Genomic DNA, 14,785 nt, shown 5'->3' with positions numbered 1-14,785 from the left:
CCAACATGGTGAAACCCCGTTTCTACTAAAAATACAAAAATTAGCTGGGAGCGGTGGCACATGCCTGTAATCTCAGCTACTTGGGAGACTGAGGCAGGAGAATTGCTTGAACCTGGGAGGTGGGGGTTGCAGTGAGCCGAGACCACGCCACTGCACTCCAGCCTGGGTGACAGAGAAAGACTCCATCTAAAAAACTAAAAAATTTAAAAAATTTAAAAATTAAAAAACAAAAAAAAAAACCCACCAATGTCTTCTTTGCTGGCTCTGGGTCTCTTCAGCCTCCTGAACCTAGTGCCTTCCCTACTGAGGTGAATAGGAGTTTGGCACAACACAAGGCCAGGCCACTTCTGCCCTGACCCCCTGGATTTGATTTGGTTTTTTTCTGGGGCCACTGCTGACTGACTTCTTCCCCACAAAGGATACCCAGGTGGCTGCAGGACTTCCTGAGCCCACTTTAGCATCCTGATGACTTCAGTCTTCTCTGAACTGAGCTGTTTTGTCTGGGGTCTTGGATCTAAGATTGTTTCAAGTCTAAGGAGAAAGGGTTTACTCCAGGACAAGTGTATGGTTACACTAGGAGGGTTCCACACCAAACGAACTCCTGGGGCCACTGCAGAGTGGCTCCTCAACCAGGAGGTTCAGAGAGAACTCCCCTCCCTGTGAGCCTCAGGAGAAGAAATTGTTAGCAGTTATCACTCACTGGTGACAGAGCAGGTGCTGTCTGACAGAAGATAAGTTGAAACATGTGTGCGCAAGTGAGAGTATGAGTTCATGTAGGAAAGACAGCATTAGACCAGGAAAAACCCTCTTCCAAAAATCCATTACTTCCACAAGCATGTGGGCCAAGCCAAGGGGTATCTATTGAAAGAAAGGAAACTGTTCTTGTTTTAAGGCAACATTAAATCCAAAGATCCTGGGCTATTCAGACAGGAAGTTAAGTGGGACTCCTTCCTGCGTCTCCATGCTGAATGGGGCAGAGGGGATGGGAATATGGTTACTGAGCTGCCAAAAATATAGAACCATCTTCCCTCCTCATCGGAACTTTGCCCAACAAACTTCTCCCTCTGGTTCTTTACTCCACTTTCCCTGTTGGGGTTGGGAGAGGGAGAATCATAATCTTCCTATCAGCTGCTTTGACATCTGCCGTAGTTTGGCAGGAACTAATCTAATGACGAGAGACTGACTCAGATTCTTTCTGGGAAGAGGCATTTTGGGGACAAGAAAGCAAAAGAGGATATGTGCGAGCAAAGCCCCAGAAATCGGCAGCGAGCACAGGCTTCCCAGACAGCCACCTCCCAGAGTCACTGGGCATTGCCAGGTGGCCAGGCTGTGGGGTGGGGGCAGTCCCCTCCCAGCCACACTGAAAGCAGGTGGGCATCCAGCAACACCGCTGCTACACCCCAGGCCGCCTTCCTGGGCACCAGTTGCCGAGGCAACGGGGGTACTTTGAAAATATCTTTTTTTAGATGTGACTGCCAGGAAGAAGAGCAAGGTAAGAGGGATGGAAGGAACAGAGACACCAGGCTGATACCCATTTGACACTGAAAATGCAGCCAGGAAGTTCTTGGTGCTGCTGCCCTCTACAGGCAAAACTGTAGATTACGACGCTCACCTACCAAAAATGCCCTGAAAATGAGATGTCTCTCTTTCCCACCAAGTAGCCTGGGAGTAACAAAACAGCAACAGGGATAGGGAAGGCCCAGGGGTCCAGCTACAGCTGTGGTATCACCGGAAAGCGAAGAGACAATTTGAGAAACACTAGGTCAAAAGTTAAATGGCCAGTTTTGGAAATCGCTTGGTAATAATGTGATTGTACATACAAATGCAAAAGCAGGCACTGAAATCTACATGCTGCAGTTGGCTTGGAGACCGTCATCTATGCCATTCATGCACTGCCAGTTTTGTGGGAAACCTGGTGGTAAACCACTGGTAGACCACCTGCTTCTGGCTGGGAATTTTGGATGTAGCTGAGCAGCTCCCTCGTTGTCCTCTATTGTAAGTCAGCCCTTCTTGACACAAGGGTTTGTAAAAAGAAAAAAAATGAAAGAAAAAAAGATGATCATCTATAATCTACAATCGGTGTGAATCTATTCTATTTTGACAATGAAATCACAATTATAACAATGTTATAAAGAACTCTCATACCCTCAAGAACATGCCGGGTATCCTCTGTGTAAAGCAAGGATACAATTTAATCTTTGCTTATAAAAATGCTCCAGCTTCCATGATTCGGGTGCACTACAGACCACCACCAGCAGCAGCAGCATCTGGGAATGCATACGCAAATTCCCAGGCCCCACATCAGACCTGTGGACCCTGAAACTCTGGGGGAGGAGCCCAGAAATCTGTGCTTTGAGAAACCCTCCAGGTGATTCTGATGTCCAGTAAAATTTAAGAACTAATGATTTATGTAACAATTATTCATTGGAAACTCCAAATATTACTGATTTCAACACACTCATTTCAGGCAATGATAGAGAAGAAATGAGTTGAGCTAAAAGCAAGGTGTGCAGAAGAAGCAAAGCCTGCTTCCCTGCCTGGGCAGGAATCACCATCTTAGAATCTCAGGATATCACAAATTCCCCTTTCTACCACTGAGGGAAAGGCGATTCCCTCTGCTCCTGGCCAGGCCTTCAAGCTCAGAATGAGCTCCTAGTAATACAGGTGATCTAGGGATTAAGAGAAATAGGTTGTTTGGCAGGAGGTGCAGGACAAAGGAGGTTATTGCCAATTGAGCACTGATGCTAGAGCTCTCAGAAGGCCCCTGTTATGCAAGTAGAATTACCCCATTAACAGATGCAGGAACTGAGCCCTTAGGGAAGTCAAATGGCTTGCCCCAAGTCATCTCACTACTTAGAAGAAAAGAGATTAGGACCAAGGCCCATGTGACAAAGACGACCATTTCTTTCTTCTAAATTCTACTGGGCCACTCTTAGCACTGTCTAAAAGAACTGTGATAGAAGTGTCCTTTATCTGTAGCCACCAGCCACACGTGACTATTGAACACTTGAAATGTTGCAGGTGACCAGGTGCTGTGGCTCACACCTGTAATTCCAACAGTTTGGGAGTCTGAGGTGAGAGAATTGCTTGAGGCCAGGGATTTGAGACCAGCCTGGGCAACATACTGAAAACTTGTCACAAAAAAAAAAAAAAAAAAAAAAAATTGGCCAGGTGTGGTGGCTCATGCTTATAATCTCAGTACTTTGGGAGGCCAAGATGGGTGGATCTCTTGAGCTCAGGTGTTCAAGATCAGCCTGGGAAACATGGTGAAAACCTATCTCTACAAAATACACACAAAAAAAAGAAAATTAGCTGGGTAGGGTGGTGCACGCCCATAGTCCCAACTACCGGAGCAGCTGAGTTGGGAGGATCGCTTGAGCCTGGGAGACGGAGGTTATAGTGAGCCGAGATCACAACACTGCACTCCAGCCTGGTTGACAGAGTGAGACCCTGTCTCCAAAAAAAAAAAAAAAAAAAAAAAAAAAAAAGTTTAAATTCACCAGGTGTGGTGGTGCATACCTGTAGTCCCATTTACTCAGGAGGCTGAGGCAAGAGGATCACCTGAGCCCAGGAGTTTGAAGCTGCAGTGAGCTATGATACCACTGCACTCCAGCCTGAGTGACAGAGCAAGATCCCGTTTCAAAAAGAAAAAGAAAAGAAAGGAATAAAGGAAGGTTGCAGATGTGGTGTAACTGAGAAACTAAATCTTTCATTTATTTTCAATTAAAGTAGTCACATCGGGTTAGTGACTATTCTATTGCAGAGTGAAGGATCATATAGTTTTGTGTACCAATGCCACAAGAGTGGAAATCTTCACCCAAAATAATCCTCAGGAGAAAAAATAAACACACAAGAGCGTTGGTATAGCTAGCAATTTGTCCTCTTATTCATTAATCTTTTCTTAATGGAAATGCTGACAGATTCTTAACAGTGTCCGAGTTAAGAAAACGCATTTAATTCACAGACTCAGATTTAAAGAGGCCTATCTTCCTGAATGTTGGCAGAAGCCAAGGATGGCAGTGTGAGGTGCCCTGTACCACCAGCTAATGGCCTGAAAAAGGACAGAGAAGGCAAATAGAACCCACTTCAGCAGCCCATCTTTCACCCACTTGACTTTAGAGACACCCCGTCTTGTTTCTCCTAATCGCGGTTCTATGTGTTAAGAGGACAGATCAGACAGTTATACCATTGAAATTGACCCACAGAAATGAACTTAGTAGGGATAACTGATCTTGCATTACTTGGTGCTGGACAGTGCAGTGCAGTGCAGTCTCCCGAGATGGCAGTCCAGAGTGGCAAACCTGCTGAAGATGGGGAAGACAGATAATAGCGTATGTCATCTAGTTAAAACAGTTGGCATCTGTCCCTTGGCCATTCAGCACCCACATAATGGGAAACCCAGCCCAAGGGGCTGTTTAATAGATCCCAGAACAGGTGAAGGACCCCCAATTAAGGATCTATTGAATAAGACTGTCTCTCATCAGTAAGCAGGTTCCACTCTGCAATTCCACTCCAAGCCGTATGAATTGCCTAAGATTCTGAGCCCTTTTCAATAGAATAAGGAAATCAGCAATAGCTGAGGGGGAAAATGCCCTATCAGTGTGCTCTGCAAAAGCAGGGTCTTGGTTCAAACCTTGGGCCAGCAGAAAGGTGGTGGAAAAGCAGATGGTGAGGATGGGGAGTGGAAGGACTGAAACAAGCCCACAAAGCTACCAAAAGAATTGGGAGAAATTCTGAAATTTGGGTATTAGGGCCTATGCAATGCAGGACAACATAAATTTTTTTTTTTTAAGTAATCACTATAAGGATAAAACAGCAGAGGAAAAAAGGAAAATAAAAAGCAGCACAAAACAAAAACAGGGTTCTCTTTCCAGTCTGTGCTCCGCATGGTGCCTTTACACTCACCAAGCTACTTTCAGAGACAGAGCCTGTCACATACCTCATTGATATCTATCAAAGTCCAGCACATTTCTGGGCACATAGTAGACCCTTAAAATACTAATCAGTTTGAAGTTACTGCGCTACATGGTGACTTTTCTAAGCCAGTGCTTCTCAAATTTTCATGTGCATATTAATCACCTGCATGATTTGTTAAAATGATATAAATTTTGAATCTTTTTTAAGAGACAAGGTCTCACTCCATCACCCAGGTTGGAATACAGCAGTGCAATCAGAGCTCACTGCAGCCTCTGACTCTTAGGCTCAAGCGATCCTCCCACCTCAACTTCTCCAGTAGCTAAGACTACAGACGTGCACCACTGTATTAGTCCGTTTTCATACCGCTATGAAGAACTGCCCGAGACTGGGTAATTTATAAAGGAAAGAGGTTTAATTGACTCACAGTTCAGCGTGGCTGAGCAGGCCTCAGGAAACTTACAATCATGGTGGAAGGCAAAGAGAAAAGCAAGGCACCCACCTTCACAAGGTGGCAGGAAGGAGAAATGCCAAGCAAAGGGGGAAGAGCCCCTTATAAAACCATCAGATCTTGTGAGCACTCACTCACTAGCACGAGAACAGCATGGGGGAAACTGCTTCCATGATTCAATTACCTCCACCTGGTCTCTCCCTTAACACGTGGGGATTATGGGGATTATAATTCAAGATGAGATTTAGGTGGGGACACAAAGCCTAACCATATCAACCACCGTGCCTGGCTATTTTTTTAAAGAGATGGGATCTTGAAATGTTGCCCAGGTTGGTCTCATATTCCTGCCCTCAAGCAATCCTCCTACCTCGGCCTCCCAAAGTGCTGGAATTACAGGTGTGAGCCACTGCACGTGGCCTCTGAATCACTATTTCAGTAGCTCTGGAACGAGGTTTGAGATTCTGCATTTCTAACGCATTCTCAGAGGAGGCCAACAAGCTGGCCACAGACCACACTTTGAACAATGAGCCCTTATTTTTCTCTGCTGGTCACAAGCTAGCTTAGCTGGTTGAAAACCACACTAGGGCAATCAAGGACATCAGTTTGATCTCCATCAGGGGGATTCCTCTTGCTCCGTGGTTGCAAACTGAACCCACAGCTCCAGCCATTTATCTTGGGTCTTGGATACACAGTCACACACACACACACACACAGTGGGGAAATACAATGGGAAGAGATCACCATGCCTATCTGAAGGCTGGTATGTTATACCTGGGCTGCCACAAGCCAGCCCCACCTAAGTAATAGCTATGTTCGCCAGTAGCCCTGACTCTGCCCATTCCCTCCCCAATGTCCTCTTAACCCTATTCTCTGGACATTGATTTTAGAATTACTTTTACACAAATTTACTCAGAAGCAGGACTGCAAACAAGTCTCCTCTCTCATGCTGACTGGATGATCCAAAGTGGCTGCCTATAGAGCTATCTTGAAAAAGACTCTGACACCAGATTCTGGCTCTGCTGGAATAGCTATCATCATGGATTAATGTTGTCTAGTGTGGCGGAAAGATGGGGAAAGTGGCAGCGTAGCCAGCATGAGGCAGAGTCTAAGCAGGTGTGAGGATTTTACAGGGAGGCTTATCTTGCCTCCTCTCAGATCCCAGTACAGGGGGAAGCTGGCGAGCAATCACAGAGTAATTCCTCCAGCACTCCTCGGAGCTCATTCGGCATGAATACTCTTCTGACTAGGGCATGAGTGCTCTGCTGTGTCCTGCTTACTGGCTTGGGCTGAAGAATCAGGCACCAGGTCTCCTGACTTTCGTCCCAGGCACTTCTGTCAGAAAGGGGAACTAAGAAGAAATGAACACCTTAATGTGACTGGTCAATGATTAGCCTGTGAGTTCATCCCTCTTCAGTGTACCATGGGATAATATATTCTTCCTTGAGCTATAATAGTGGGAATATTCCAGAACTCTGCCTTTTTCGGAACAGCAATATCTGCGTTATTAAGAGCAGGTGGAAGACTGGGCACCTCCTGCTTTGAAGTCTGAGGCACATGCCTGTACTTCTCTAAAGAACTCAAACAATTAAGTAATTACTTTTTTGAAACTGCATTATCTGGAACTCTACCCCTGTAACCTATCCACTGAACAGCCCTAAGTGCAGGCTGGTCATATGACAGAAATGGGCCTCCTGCTGTTTGTTCCCTTCTGCAGAATTATTGGCTTCATCTACTCAGGGACCTACATGAGGGCTGTGAGAAATAGAGTGAGGTATCTGGGTGTGCTTGCATGCTACCTCCAGATTCTGATGTCACCAACCTGCTGTTCACAATAGAGCTAAGTCCATACATAACCTGGTAAAACTTCAGAGCTCCAATGGCACCCAGGAAGGTAGCATGTAGGCATCAGATCCATGAAGAACTGCAAAAATAATATTAAAGATTTAAAAATATGTTTTTGTTGTTTCTGAGACAGGGTCTTATTCTGTCACCTAGGCTGGAGTGTAGTGGCACGATCATGGCTCATTGCAGCTGACCTCTCGGACACAACTGATTCTCCCACCTCAGCCCATCAAGTAGCTGGCACCACAGGCATGCACCACCAAGCCTGGCTAATTCTTTTTTTTTTTTATAGAGATGGGGTCTCCCTATGTTGCCCAGGCTGGTCTGAAACTCCTGGGCTCAAGCAATCCTTCCTCCTAGGCCTCCCAAAATGCTGGGATTACAGGCATGAGCCACCACGCCCAGACAAAAAAAAAAAATTAGTTTTAGGAAATGTCTTCACTGCATATTTGCTACCGTACTTAATGTTCATGAACTGTTAAAGTTGCTGTGTACAAGGATGGAATTCATGTAATAGAACTCCTCGATGTGACAACAGGCCTATACTATTATTTGCTGTGTGATGATGCATTTAATTCTCCTACACTTATCTCTATTTGCACAGCTTATGAAATCCTTGCTCATTTATACATTAGGGCTTCACTTGGATGCAACCCATCATCTGTATGTTAATATTTGTTACTAGGATTCTTTTCTCATTGGCCTGTAATAAAGTAGTATGTGTCTCAAAAAAAATATCATAAAGCAAGAAGTAGAAAAGACAACGAATCTGGATCTTCTTGGAAGGACTTAATAATGCATGGCTCTAGACTCCCAAGCCTGCCCAGGAAGGAACAGGTCTGGAGAGATGATATGCATGTGTCACATGTGTGCATATAGGCAGAGTGGTCCATGGTTTCTAACATAGCTTCTAGGAGCCAGGTACAGTGGTTTGCATCTGTAATATCAGCTACTTGTGAGGCTGAGGCAGGAGGATCGCCTGAGCTTGGGAGTTCAAGACTAGCCTGGGCAACATAGCCAAATACTATCTCAAAAAAAATTTTGTTTTGGCCAGGTGCGGTGGTTCACGCCTGTAATCCCAGCACTTTGGGAGACTGAGGCGGGTGGATCACCTGAGGTCAGGAGTTCGAGACCAGCCTAGCCAACATGGTGAAACCTTGTCTCTACTAAAAATACAAAAAATTAGCCAGGCATGGTGGTGGACACCTGTAATCCCAGCTACTTGGGGTGCTGAGGCAGTAGAATCGCTTGAACCCGGGAGGCAGAGGTTGCAGTGAGCTGAGATCGCGCCAATGCACTCCAGCCTGGGTGACAAGAGCAAGATTCTGTCTGAAAAAATAAATAAATAAATAAATAAATAAGAAAAAGCTGGACAAACACTTGTTAACCAGAGACCCCTCTTAGAAAGAGCATGTGCTCTGAGAACAGATCAAGGCTTGAATATGATGTTGGACCTAGAAATTCCCCTTCTAGGAATCCAATCTACAAGTATACAGAGAACATTAGAGGTGGTTCACTCTGGCATTTTCACAACAAAAACTGGAAACAACCTATGTGTCCACCAGGAGGGAAAGTAGTTGCATACAACATGGTACCTTTATTCAGTTGACTGCTATATGGATATTTAAAGGAACAGAGTAATTCTGTTTGTGCTGCTACAGAAAGAGCTCTTAGCTATACTGTTAAGTGAAAAGAGTGAGTTATAGCATCATGGGTGTATTGGACCCCCATTTATGTATATGTACAAAATAATTGTATCAAAATACACACAAACTCTTAATGGTGTTTATATGTGGAGAGTAGGACTTAGAAAGTGTTTTTCTATCCCAAGAGTAAAAATGAGACTTTCTCATCCTTATTTTCCCTTTTGTATACCATTTGAATTTTTCTCATGTGCATACGCTATTTTCAAAATTGAAAAATAAAATCCTATTTCTGCCACTTAACAACGGTGGTTGATTGCAAAAGCAGACCCAATTCTCACCCCTATCTGTCTGTGCTCCCCTTTGCAATATGACTTTGCAGTTCTTTCCATCTAGCTGTGGAGTTTGTTTGACCTTCCCTTGCATCTGGGCAGGCCTCATGACTTGCTTTGGCCAACAGATTATGGTAGAAGTGGTGCAGTGCCAGTTCCAAGCCTAGGCATCAGGAGGCCTTGCACCTGGCCACTCTTCCTCTTGGAATCCTTCCAATCTGCCATGTGAACAAGCCCAGGCTAGCCTGTAGGAGCATGAGAGCAACCACGTGGCCAGTTGTGCCCTACTCCTAACAATCCAGCTGACAACCAGACAATCTCTAAAACTGTGAGCTAAATAACTGGTTGTTGTTTTAAGCCACAAATTTGGGGATTGTTTGGAACACAGCAAGATCTAACTGGTCTTCCAACCATGTCATCTTGGGAAGAATCTCTTTCCTTTTCTGAAAGATGGGGCTAATTATTCACTATATAAGGGTTTGTTGTTTTTTGTTTGTTTTTGTTTTGTTTTTTGGGTTTTTTTGGCAAAAGTTTAAGTGACGTAACATGTAACAGTTCAAATAGTAGTTCCTTTCCCCTTCCCCAATGCCAATGATAGAATATGAATCTTGAAGGATGGATGCTCTCACCAAGCCAGAAGGCAGGCATCACCCTGTGCCTGGCTGAAAAGTTGATGACTTCACCCAGTGGTGTTGGAAGCGCCAGAATCATGGGTGGGCAGAATTGTGGGTGTGTACTGGGAACATTGAGTAAAGTCTTCCTAGCCAGCCCCTACAGAAAGAGCTCTGAAGGCTCAATAAGGGGACATACAAATCTATACACTGGGGGCACCTCCTGACGGAGCTGGAGATAGAGAGAAAGGACTAGAACCTTCTCAGCAGGGCCACTTTGGAGGTCAGCTCAAAGCCAGGAAGGGGTGAGAAGATTCCTAATGGAAGTCTTTACTTCAGCAGAATTTGCCACAGTTGTGGCAGCCACCACAGCCCCTCACCCATTAGGTGGCTGCAGTGCAGAGCTGTTAGAGGTCTTTCTCCTCTGAGATAACAAAACAGTCTTCAGGGATTATCTATAGTCATAAAGTCATGTTATTCCCCCAAGGCTGCCAACCTCATGGGATTTCATGTGGTGGCCACAGAAGATCCAGCCTCCAGCTTCTCCAGCTGTTCCAAGTAATGACTCTGAGCTGCCCTGCTCCTCTGAATGGTTCAAGAAGAAGGGTTCTCTCCCTTTGAGGGGCCCTGGGGAATAGCTCCACGGGGTCCTGGAACACTAGAGCCTCATAAGCAAGATGAAGGAAAGGAAGCCTGCTTAAGCATGAGCAGTCTTCCACCAGAGTGAGGCCTGAGGGAAAACAGAGAAAGAGAGAGTTGCCCAGCCCATCTGCAGAAAGAAGATCCTGATAACTAATCACTCATCCACTGCAGGATGCTCAAAATGTCTTGAGACTGATAGGACAGTGGCCAGCTCATTCATCTGAGAGGATGGGTGGAGACTGCCAGGCAGTGCTGGGCACCTGTCTGAGTTCATTTTCTGTTGCTAGAACAAAATACCACAGACTGGGTAATGTATAAATAAAAGAAAGGTATTTCTTACAGTTCTGGAGGCTGGGAAGTCCAAGGTCAAGGGGCTGCATCTGGTGAAGGCCTTCTTCCTGCATCATAATGTGGCAGAGGCCAACACACAGTGAGAGGGCAAGAGCGTGCCAGCTCAGGTCTCTCTTCATCTTCTTATAAAGCCAACAGTCCCATCATGGGAGCCCCACCCTGATGACCTTCTCTAACCCTAATTACCTCCCAAAGGCCCCATCTCCAAATGCCGTCGACATATGACTTTGGAAATTAAATTTCCAACACATGAAACTTGGGGGATACATTCAAACCATAGTAGCACCCTTCTTTTCTTAAGGTTCCATATCAGGAGTTCCATCCTATGAGAGAGGCCAGGTGGAAAAGCAGGGGAGATGTGTGGGAAGGGCATCTTACACGCAGGGAAGAGCATGAGGACAGGCACAGGGACAGGAGGGCCTGGAACGACCCTATAGTTTAGAGCAGCTGGAACTTACCAGCATATAGGCCATGGCACTGACAGCCAATAAGGTGTGAAGGGATGGGGAGGACAGGTCATCCTAAAGAACTTGAATTTCATCTTGAAGGCAATATGATCTTTTTACTATCAATTGGAGAGGAGAAATTCGGCACAGATCCTAGCACACAGTAAATGCTCAGTCATTGTTGGATAGATGAATTTAAGAAGAAATGAATCTGGATCCCTGTAAGCCCTCAATTTCAGCAGTCTATCAAATTTGGGAGACTCTCACTCAATTTTTAATTATATTAATAAAAGCTACAACTACTCATTGAGCGCTTATTATTAGTATCATCTCACTGTCTCTCATATATAGCTGAACATTGGAACAATCCACAGAGATTTTAAAAATATTAATGGCTGGCTCCCGCACCTGAAATTTTGCTTTGACTGGTCTGGGTGCTCCCTGGCAGTTGGACTTTCGAGACTTCTATGGTGATTCTAATGTACAGTCAAGTTTGAGACCCATTGCCCTATCTCATTTAATCTTCACAGCATTCCCATGAGATAGACACTATCTTTACCTCAGTTTGCAAGTGAAGAAAGGGAATCTTAAAAAACATTAAATAACTTGCCCAAGATCCCATACTTCAGGCTGGGTGTGGTGGCTCATGCCTATAATCCCAGCACTTTGGAAGGCTGAGGCAGGAGGATCACTTGAGCTTGAGAGGTTGAGGCTGCCATGAGCCATGATCGTACCGTTGCACTCCTGGGTGACAAAGCAAGACCCTGTCAAAAAATAAAATAAATTAAAAAAAAAAAAACCAGAAAGCACGCACACAATTTAGAAACTACAAATTCAGCATACAAATCTGCCGTGGATTTTCCCAGAGATACAGGAAAATAACTAGAAACTTTCATACTCACCTTTCTTCTTTTCTCCGGAAGTTCTCAGTGATTAGAACAAAAGACTTCTTTTTACATGAATCTTGGAACATTGAGTGATCTATGAGTTTGTGAAGGAGAGAGACTGAGAGGATGATTATGAGTCAAGGTGAAGTTTATCAACTGTCAGACTTGCTTAAAGTATTAGAGTTGAGACTTATGCAGGTTTAACCAGAGAAAGAGGGATTAGACTGTTCTGTTTTCCCAGAGTTGGAGGCAAAAGCATAGGGTGATGTCCTCTATGTTCCTGGACCAGGGAAAGAGAGAGCAAAATGAGGTAAAGAGGAAGATGGTGGTGATTCAGCTGAGGAAGGGTGGAAGAGTGAGTGCTGAAAAGCTCTTCTCATTCTCCTGCCAGTACAAGCAGCTGTCTGCTTTTTCAACAATTCTTTGTCTTCTCCAAAAGGACAAAACACATTCTACATAAAGGCGCTTCTGTTAGCAGCTGTGGTGGTGATTTCAAAGGCGGGGGGTCGGGGGAGTGGAAAAAACAAAATTTTCATGATTCTTTTTCCTCAAATGTGTTGGGCTACTGTGGTAAGGAAAGGAAATGCATTACTAAATCAAGTGGTAACTGGGTCCCTCTGCTGATGGGCACAGTATTAAACGACGTGGCCACTCAGCATGGTGGATGCAGCCTCTAGGGGAGAAAGCGGGTGTGGTGGGGAAGCCCCTTTGCAGTTCCAGTGCTTCATAAGATCTAACTCTACTCAACAGTTTTTCTTAGCGATTACTCCTGTGTGCATTAGGCCTCTTTGGGTTTTAAATAACAGAATACAATTTGATCTAGCATCTTCAAAAATGTATTAAAATGGTGCAGGAATATCTCTCCTCAAAGGACCCAAAATATAATTATAGAGCTGGGCTTCAGGAAGGAACTGGAAAGTTGTCAAGACTCCCTGCTTCTCCAATAGCTATTCGTTTTCTCTCACTCTACTGATCCCACATACCCTCCACTCGTCCAGTCCACAGGACAAGAAACACGGCCACCGCCGCAGGCTGCCACGCTGACCGGGGCCAGCTGCCTCAGTCCAGACTCCTGGGGCAGAGCTGCCGAGAGGCCTAACTTGGGTCAGGGTAAATTCCTGGTCCAACTAGCTGGAGACATGGGGGAGGTACACGAATGGCTGCTGAGGTTGAGAGCTGCCGTGTGTGCGGGAAACAGTTAAGAGAGAGGGGTCATTTTAAGTTTCAAAAGAGACTCCAGAAAGTGCTGAGAGGGGTCATTTTAAGTTTCAAAAGAGACTCCAGAAAGTGCTAAGAATAGGTGTCAAAACAGTTCCTGACTTTCACATCTCCATAAGCACCACTCAATCCCTCCATCCTACCTCGGTGTGCGCAGATGAGGAAGGCCTCCCCATCAGCCAGCATGCTTGAAGTCACTTTCCTGCAAATCCAAGGAGTTTCTCAGCTTGGCAGCCAGACAGACTCGTGTGACTGTGTTAGAAGTGATGCTAACCAGGCACAGTCAAGGCTCTTTAAAATACAGCGTGGGCTGGACGCGGTGGCTCATACCTGTAATCCCAGAACTTTGGGAGGGTAAAGCAGGAGGATCACTTGAGGGCAGGAGTTTAAGACCAGCCCGGGCAACATAGCGAGATGCTCGTCTCTAAAACAAACAAACAAACAAAAAATTAGCCAGGCATGGTGGTATGTAACTGTAGTGCCAGCCAGGTGGGAGGCTGAGGTGGGAGGATAGCTTGAGCCCAAGAGTTTGAGGCTGCAGTGAGGTTTGATTATGCGACTGCACTCCAGCCTGGGTGACAGAGTGAGGCCCTGTCTCTACCAAAACATGTAAAAACATAAAAATAATTGGCCTGGTGTGGTGGCACACTCCTGTAGTCCCAGATACTGTGGAGGCTAAGGCAGGAGGATTGCTTAAGCCCAGGAGTTCAAGGCTACGTGAACCATGATCGAACCACTTCACTCTAGCCTGAGTGACAGAGCAAGATCTTGTCTCAAAAATAATAATAAAACAAAATAAAGATTGTGGCTGACTCTGCCCCTCAGTGAGCCATGAGAGTCACCTGAGATGCAGCTGTCCTGGGTGGTTTCAAAGAGAAGGAATCCAGAGAAGGGCAAACTAAGTGCTGAAGACACAGGCCCTGGAGCAAATGGCAGACTTCTGGTCACTGCTCCTTACTGGCACCGGTTCAGTAGTGCCTGATTGAGAAAAGCCTCAGAGGAAGCTGCCCCAGGCTTGCCAGAGTGGGAGATGACAAGGAACGCTCTCCTGGACCAAAAGCAGAGAAACTATCTCAACCCACAGACCCTAGAAAACAACATGGACACCATCCCTGAAAACATCTACCCACGCAGGCAGGACGTCCCATCTTTTTGCCTTTTCTTGTTTAATGCCTCCTTCAGGCAGAGAGAATAGTCTGGTTAGGTTCAAGTTTTGACATTAGAATACTGACAGGATAAGTAGTCCGTAAACTGAAGTGCCCTGCAATCTGAGCTGGGTCACCAAAAATCCCATTCTTGGAGCACCAAATATCTGTCCTTTTCTTAAAAAACACTTTCTTTTTTTTTTTTTTTTTTTTTTTTTTTTTTTTTTTTGAGACGGAGTCTCGCTCTGTCGCCCAGGCTGGAGTGCAGTGGCCGGATCTCAGCTCACTGCAAGCTCCGCCTCC

This window comes from Chlorocebus sabaeus, chromosome 12 (genome assembly GCF_047675955.1).
Source record: "Chlorocebus sabaeus isolate Y175 chromosome 12, mChlSab1.0.hap1, whole genome shotgun sequence".
Taxonomy (NCBI): Eukaryota; Metazoa; Chordata; class Mammalia; order Primates; family Cercopithecidae; genus Chlorocebus; species Chlorocebus sabaeus.
Note: the sequence above shows the minus strand (reverse complement) of the source record.